The sequence below is a fragment of the Sinocyclocheilus grahami genome, unplaced genomic scaffold, assembly GCF_001515645.1.
Source record: "Sinocyclocheilus grahami isolate Dianchi unplaced genomic scaffold, SAMN03320097.WGS_v1.1 scaffold1092.1, whole genome shotgun sequence".
In the NCBI taxonomy this organism is placed as follows: Eukaryota; Metazoa; Chordata; class Actinopteri; order Cypriniformes; family Cyprinidae; genus Sinocyclocheilus; species Sinocyclocheilus grahami.
In genome coordinates, this window is record NW_015506271.1 from 277,042 (window position 1) to 284,000 (window position 6,959).

Genomic DNA, 6,959 nt, shown 5'->3' on the forward strand with positions numbered 1-6,959 from the left:
ATAAGGGTGTTGGTGGTGGGGGTGAGGGGGGGGGGGGGGGGGGGGGGGGGGGGGGGGGGGTCACGACCTGGCGGATTGATATTATGAAATCCTGACGTACGTATCTGATGCACTAGTGATACATTCATAAAGCGCGGGGTTGATGATGAAACGACCCGTTCGCAGTAACTCCAACGGGCGTTATTATCGTCGCCACGGCGGTTGGTAAGGCTTTACCGCGCCGGTTGTTCTCGTAAATCGTTGTTCTATAGTGTGGGAAGTAGTGCGTGGCGGAAGCACAGAGCGCTGTGGGAGCGGAGGTGACGCGGCAGGTCGCTCAGCTGATGAAGGTAAAGCTGCTGCTGCTGCTGCACTGTGTCTAACAGCTACTACAACACTGGAACAAATAGGTAATTATAACAACACCGAGAGATATATATACACACATATATAACTTCAGTGTCCGGGAATCGTCGTACATCATATGCGCATCGCAGCCCTTCGTGTGAATGAGGAGCCGTGTAATATGAGTGAGAAAAGCCAGACGAAAGAAAAAATGGTTTCCAGTTGTCATCCCTCGAGCCCTTTTCCTGTTCCCCTTGTTTGTTTTTCAGTTTTATATATTTAAGGAGGACACTTTTTGGCGTTAATGTAATGGTAGGTGCAACAAACCACTTGAATCCTTTTTTTACAACCTTTGTGAGGTATCGAGAGGGAATTGAGACTCGTTTACATCCCCTTTGGAAAAAAATATACATGCCGTTAGATCCATAAAACTGAGAGACCAGCATCTGAATTGTGCAACGTACATGACGACTGATTTTCTGTTGTTTTTGTTAGGTTTTTAGGGGGGGGGGGCATTTTAGATTTTTTTTAAGACATTAATAATTATAATATAACAGCCCACGAACTAGAAGGTAACGAGAACTGAAAACTGAATACAAGTTTCTGTTTATTTCACCTTCTTTGTTTATGGGTAATATCACGAAACGTCTTATTGAAACGAAGGCAGATTGCGTCCATCACAAGTGCTGACTTTCCTGTGGTCTCCAGTCGTGTCGAGGTGAAATGTTGATTAGTGTAGCTCGCTGGTGCTGCTAGTTTGTTTACGTCTTCAGTCACTTTGACCTGATCTTGCCCGCTTACACGTCGACAGGAGACCGGCTTCGCTCTTTAGCTTTAACATATGTAGGCCAAATACTGACAACAACGGTACAATCGTTCCCTTTTTAGTACTATTGTGATGATTGTTCACGTTATACTGTGTTTTGTCTTTGCTGTTGTAATTAATAGCGGTTATTTGTTGATAATCGCTTGTCACGCTTCGTCCCTTCAGCAGATTAGCATTGGATAGCCGTGCTAACAGTGTTAGCACCATAGACAGCTTAAAACAAAGCTGGACGGTTTTCTCATTCTGCACTTGAAGCTAATGCCAGGCTGTCTGTCGGTCTTAAAAGTGGTGTTAATTTATGAGTAACTTGACGCAATTAGGTTTTTGAGTGTTTTATTTAACTTGGCGTGGCTAGCGTGATGGCTAGCATTAGCTGATCATGATTATCACTTGACTTTATTTCACTCTCCATCGTGTGTTGTTTTCTGTATTGCTTCGCAGCAGCCGTGGCAACGTAGTTTTGAATGTTTATGCGTTTTTATATGACGACCACAGATGATTTGAATGAGCAAATCGACTGTGCAGGGCCACAAAACGCGAGAGCGGTGTGTAACGCTAAGGCCTCGGAGTGCGAAAATCAACTTTATCTTAATGTATTTAGTTTATTTGTAACGAACTGAACGCTTGCATGTCTGTGTGAAGGGATGTTTCGTGGGGTTCGGTCGTGTACGGATAGTTAGTGGGTTTCGGTTGATAGGAGTTCGTTTCATGGACTGGGCAAAATAAACAAAAGGATCGACTCAGGCCTGTTCTGAGAACGGCCTTCATAATCGTGTCGTATTTTCATGTTAACAGTCCAACGCACAAAACTGCGCTTGATCGCGTCTAACTTGTTTCTGTAGTCATTTGAAGGGATTCGACTCGTAATCATCGATATCAGGTCACCCTCACTTCAGGGAAGTAGAAGTCTCAGTAGTGTGCACAGGGTATTTTTTGACATGTTTGGGGCAGCTCGTCGATTGTTTGACGTATTGGTCGAAATGAACGCTTTTCTTGTTCAGTTCTATACATTTTTGGGCTTTGAATCATATATTTGACGTCTAGTGTTTTGAATGTCATGGACGTTGTTGAGCTCGCTGAAGTAGCGTTTAATGGTGGTGTCGTTGTGAGGAGGAAGGCCACAAATATTCCCCATATCCTCACTTTTAAACTCTATTTGGTTTGTTAACGGCTGCCTTTCAAAACCTCGCGAGCTGACGACGTAGACAATATTTTTATGCTTCACGGTCGCGTTTCGGACGTTCAGTTCGACTGTGTGTGTGTATTGTATGTGCATATGTTCACTCGTAAAACGTTAGTGATATGGTATAAATACTTGCTTTATAATGGCATTGTCGTAGTCTTGAATGAAAACCGCAACAAAAACCTATTATCTCTATTATTGCTAAAATCAGCTGAACTGAATCTGTGGGATTTACAAAAACTGAATAGTGAAAAGGCAAAATTAGTAATGCATTAAATAAACTAAGTTTATTAGGTTACATGTGTTCCATCCGTGTCAGTGTGGCTGAATGTGGTTAGAGACCCTTTTTATAATCTTTAAAGTAATCTAGAGGTTATATAGCTTAACTGGGTCTATTCAGTGTTTCTGATTATCTTTTCATTGAAGATTAGTTCTTTGTCTTTGTAAAATGTCTTGCATATTGTCAGAGAATGACACATATGGCATCGATTTTGATTACTGAACAAAATGGCTGCCAGCTTTGTCTGCAGTTGTAATTTATTTCATCTCTGATTTTACGTTGTCATCATTTAATGGAATAAAACATTTGACTAAAATCAAATTTTTTCCCCCTTTCCCCCCTTCTTCCTTCCTCCATTATTGTCCCTCTTCTTGTCGCCCTAGGCTGCTGGTTGGGGCATTTGCACACGGCCGGTAAGTTTGCATAGCGCTTGCCGTTACCTTCATGCTGACAAGATGGGTCTAGTGAGGGACAGGTGTGGTGGAGATGTGGGTTAAACAGGAAATTGACAATCTTGGTTTGGCAGTTAAGTTTCTTAACATCCAGAATATATGGCTTGTGCTGGTGAAGCTGTTTTTCACATTATTCAGGTTCTGTGTTTTTAGTGTTTTAGGAGTCTAGCCCTTAGATTTGGTGTATGTGGAAAAACTTAAGCAGTTCAGTGTGAAGATGAAGTGGTAGTTCTTCCCGAGTGAGTTAATGGTCTTCCAGCTGACTTAAAAAAGCCTCATAATCAAGGCAATCACCTAGTGCAGCTTGCTGCACCTCTGAGACGGACTTCCTTTTTAACTCTTATTTTCAAGCCCTCTAATCTAATCACCCGTCATATATACCAATTTTCACGATCCGATCAGTTCCTGATGGATACATAGAAAAGGTCTGTTTGAAGAGTCAAAGTATTTATTCGTTTTGGACTCTTTGAATGAGAGTACAGTTTCTCCTGTATGAAAGGATTGCTCTTGCTTTTTTATTCTGTCTCTCAGCAGGCCTCAGGACCAGCTTTAGTTTACTTGATTATTTGATTTGGGCTGTGGAGCTGATCCTGTGTCAGCTATGACAGGGGGAAGTAATTAAAGCCATTTGTTTCTCCTCCCAACATGGAGTCGGTGGTAGTGCCAAGCAAGCAAAATTGTAGGAACAAGCATATTTAAGATGACTGAATATTTAGATTAACGTAGTGTATTTGAATAACAGTAGCCTATTCAGACAGTTTTCCCCTCTTTTTTTAATAATGGAATTAACATTAGATGTAAGGCATTTGAAAATCAAACAGATAGATTTATAAAATGCTACAGGAAGCCAAAAAAGGTAATCGTGAATCCCATGAACTGGGTGTTACAATTACTTTATTTGTTAGCGATCGTTACATGATTTTTTTTAACCTGTGGGTTGTTCCGTTCTTCAACATGATTGTGTAATAACAGTTTGGTTCTTGGACAAGTTAAGTTGAGTGTCTGAGCCTATTGGTTGTAAAATGCTACCTGTGAATGCGTTGCAGTGGTTACGTGATACCTTGAACAAGTCATTTAACTGTTTAAGGGTGGGATGCCGTAGCACACCATGGCAGTCATTTTTCTCTTCATTCCTAAAATTAGGCAACAGGATCTTTTTAATGTAGATCTTTATAAATGACGACTTTTGTAGTATAGATCAAGTTTGCAGATCATTCAAGAAGTAAGACAAGCATGTGTGATTGTGAGAATTTGCATGCATAGAATTGAGAATTATAATATTTTAGCTGTTAGTCAGTCTGGATATGTTCTCTTATCCATGCCTAACTTGCACCTAGAAAATGTTCAATTTCCAGAATTGGACTACCATAAAATTTCCTGTATGATTCCTTTCATGTGTGAGCATATTTGTATGCGTGTATAGGCCTAAATGTATGTTCTACTCCTCAAAATGTAAAAAAAAAATATTTAATCCCGTTCATTTCCATTTTCATGAATCCATCATCTTAAAACTCTCCTGTAGCCTTATAGTGTGCTTCCAGTGTAACCAACTGTGGGTTTTGAAATCTGGTTTTCTTTAGTTTCACTGTGCTAGTCATTTCCAGTTGCCAGAGGAGCATTTGACAGTGTCATTTGTTGTCAAGCCATGAATCAACTTGACCCTAGAGTTTGAGCATGCTGTCCTGAGAGGATCTGTGTTTAGCGGCAGGAGCATCCATATTTAAAGTGACATATTTGGCCTGAGAAAAATTTATCTAGGTTAAAGGGTTAGTTCACCCAAAAATTTAAATTAGCCCATAAATTACTCGCCCTCAAGTCATCCTAGGTGTATATGACTTTCTTTATTCAGACGAATCCAGTCGGAATTATATTTAAAATGGTCTTTGATCTTTCAAGCTGTTTAATGCCGCTCAGCGGGTGTTGCATGCATCAGTCCAAAAAAAGTTAAATTAAAAAGCGCCCATCCATAAAAAATAAAAAAAGTGTCTCACACGACTCCGGGGGGTGAACAAAGGCCTTCTGTAGCAAAGCTATGCGTTTTTGTAAGAAAAATGTCCGTATTCAAAACGTAATCACTTTAATGTAGCTTGCGCCAACAGTTGTACACAGAAGCAGTTCCGGGCGGATGACGTATGAGGGCAGCTTTGCGCATGCGCTGCTCAGAAGTGACGAACGCGGAAGTGCAGGGGAGAGATCAAAACAAAACACCAGTCACTTATTAGAAGTACAAAACGAGGATTTGTAAAGAGGAATGAATTTCGATACAAGCCAAGAGGAGACTGGTTTTCCTTTGCTAAAGTAAGGAAACTTTGCTTCCTTTGCTCCTGTTAACAAACGTTGGTTTTCACGAGACTCACCGGCGCATGCGAGCACAAATTATGCCAACTCACACATTAAACATAATTAGTTAGCTTGACAGATATGTGGATCACATATGAAGGTTAAAATGGCGATGGACGAGTGCAGGAGGTTAAAGCATGTTGTAAGTTGTAAAGTTTGTTACTTTGCTGCACATGGACAGAACACACAAGCTCGCACATAACGTACAGATCGCGCACATACATTCAGGAATGGAGAAAATTTGGTCAACGCTGTCCTGTGATTTATCAGCTTAAAAACGGAAAAGTTACAGCATATTCTTTCTGTTTCTGAAGTAACTACACTCAGCTCCGCCATAGTAGAGAGACATTGCACAGACAAGTGAGCTAAGTGAGTTAAGCAGTCATTTAATATGGACTTGGGCTAATTGTAGTGTTCCAATAAACCATGTTAAAACTATTCTTCTAGTATTATGCATTTATTTTAATATATTTTCTGTACAGAATGTTGATTTTTCAAGCATAGTGAAATAATTTAGCCATGGAGAGGTGTTTCTGATAGGTGGAGTGGGAAAGGGTGAACCTGGAGCGGAGTGATTATTGAATGCTTGGAGCGCGGAGGGGAAATTGTTGCCGCTCCACTCCGCTCACATACTCTGGTTTTGACTAACTGTTTCTTACCAGTTTTTCTGAAAGTAGCGCTCTCAGAATAATGGTCTGCACAGTTTTATACCGATTATGCCCTAATAAATAAATTGTTCTTTTATCAGGAAAAGGTTAAAAACACATTTCACTCTGCATGTGAACACCTTTAGCAGCATTCTGTCAGTTTGTTCAATTGTTAGTTAGTGTTTTGTCTTGAAAACTGAACAAAAAGGAAATTGGTTGCTTTGTCAGGGTTTTATGAGTTGATTTTTCATGGTATTCAAGAGTTTGGTATATTCAACCCTCTACATTGCGAGTAAATCACTCGCAAATGTGACTAAATCTTACTCTGGGCGACTAAATATCTAACATTAGCCATTGGCTAATAAATTCTTAGATTTTACACTCCAGTATGTGTGTGAGGCGTTCAACACAGATTTTCACTCGATAAACATGCTGACTGAGCGCTTGAGAGTTTCGCTCTCCATCAAGCGATCTGTACTATTTGGATGCGCTCAATGGATCATGTCATGTACTCAATGAATGCGCAGTATGTAGCATGCAGTGCACCTGTATTTGACGTACCGTAAACTAGTGTGAAGGCGCACGACTCGCCGTCGCTTTACTGATAGCGCTGTGTTTCTCACACATGCAAAGAGAGAGAGCGAGAGTCTTGCATACCACGCTGAATCGACGCGCTACATGTAAACCATATTCTTTGTTGTATTTTCCTGTCAAAATAACAGTTAATTTGGTATTATTCAGCTTTTAAGAACAAGCAGAAGATATGCTGGTGTCTCGGCAGTAGGCGGAGCTAATGCGCAAACAGCTCTCGTTGGCTGGCGCTCATTTATTACCGTCCCTGTTTCAGCAAATCAGTTCGAGCGAACGCTGACAACGTGATTAATATTCATGAACCCAGCAGATAATA

General features: G+C 40.6%; 1 protein-coding gene across 1 annotated transcript in view; it reads left to right on the forward strand.

Annotated features, from left to right (window-relative positions):
• The first annotated feature begins 292 nt into the window (after positions 1 to 292).
• Positions 293 to 6,959, forward strand: part of LOC107566684 (E3 ubiquitin-protein ligase TRIP12) — a 65,877-nt gene continuing 59,210 nt past the window's right edge. The window contains exons 1-2 of the mRNA XM_016252196.1: positions 293 to 389; positions 2,997 to 3,026. The gene's annotated coding sequence lies outside the window, so the exon portion shown is untranslated. The remainder of the gene's footprint in view (positions 390 to 2,996; positions 3,027 to 6,959) is intronic.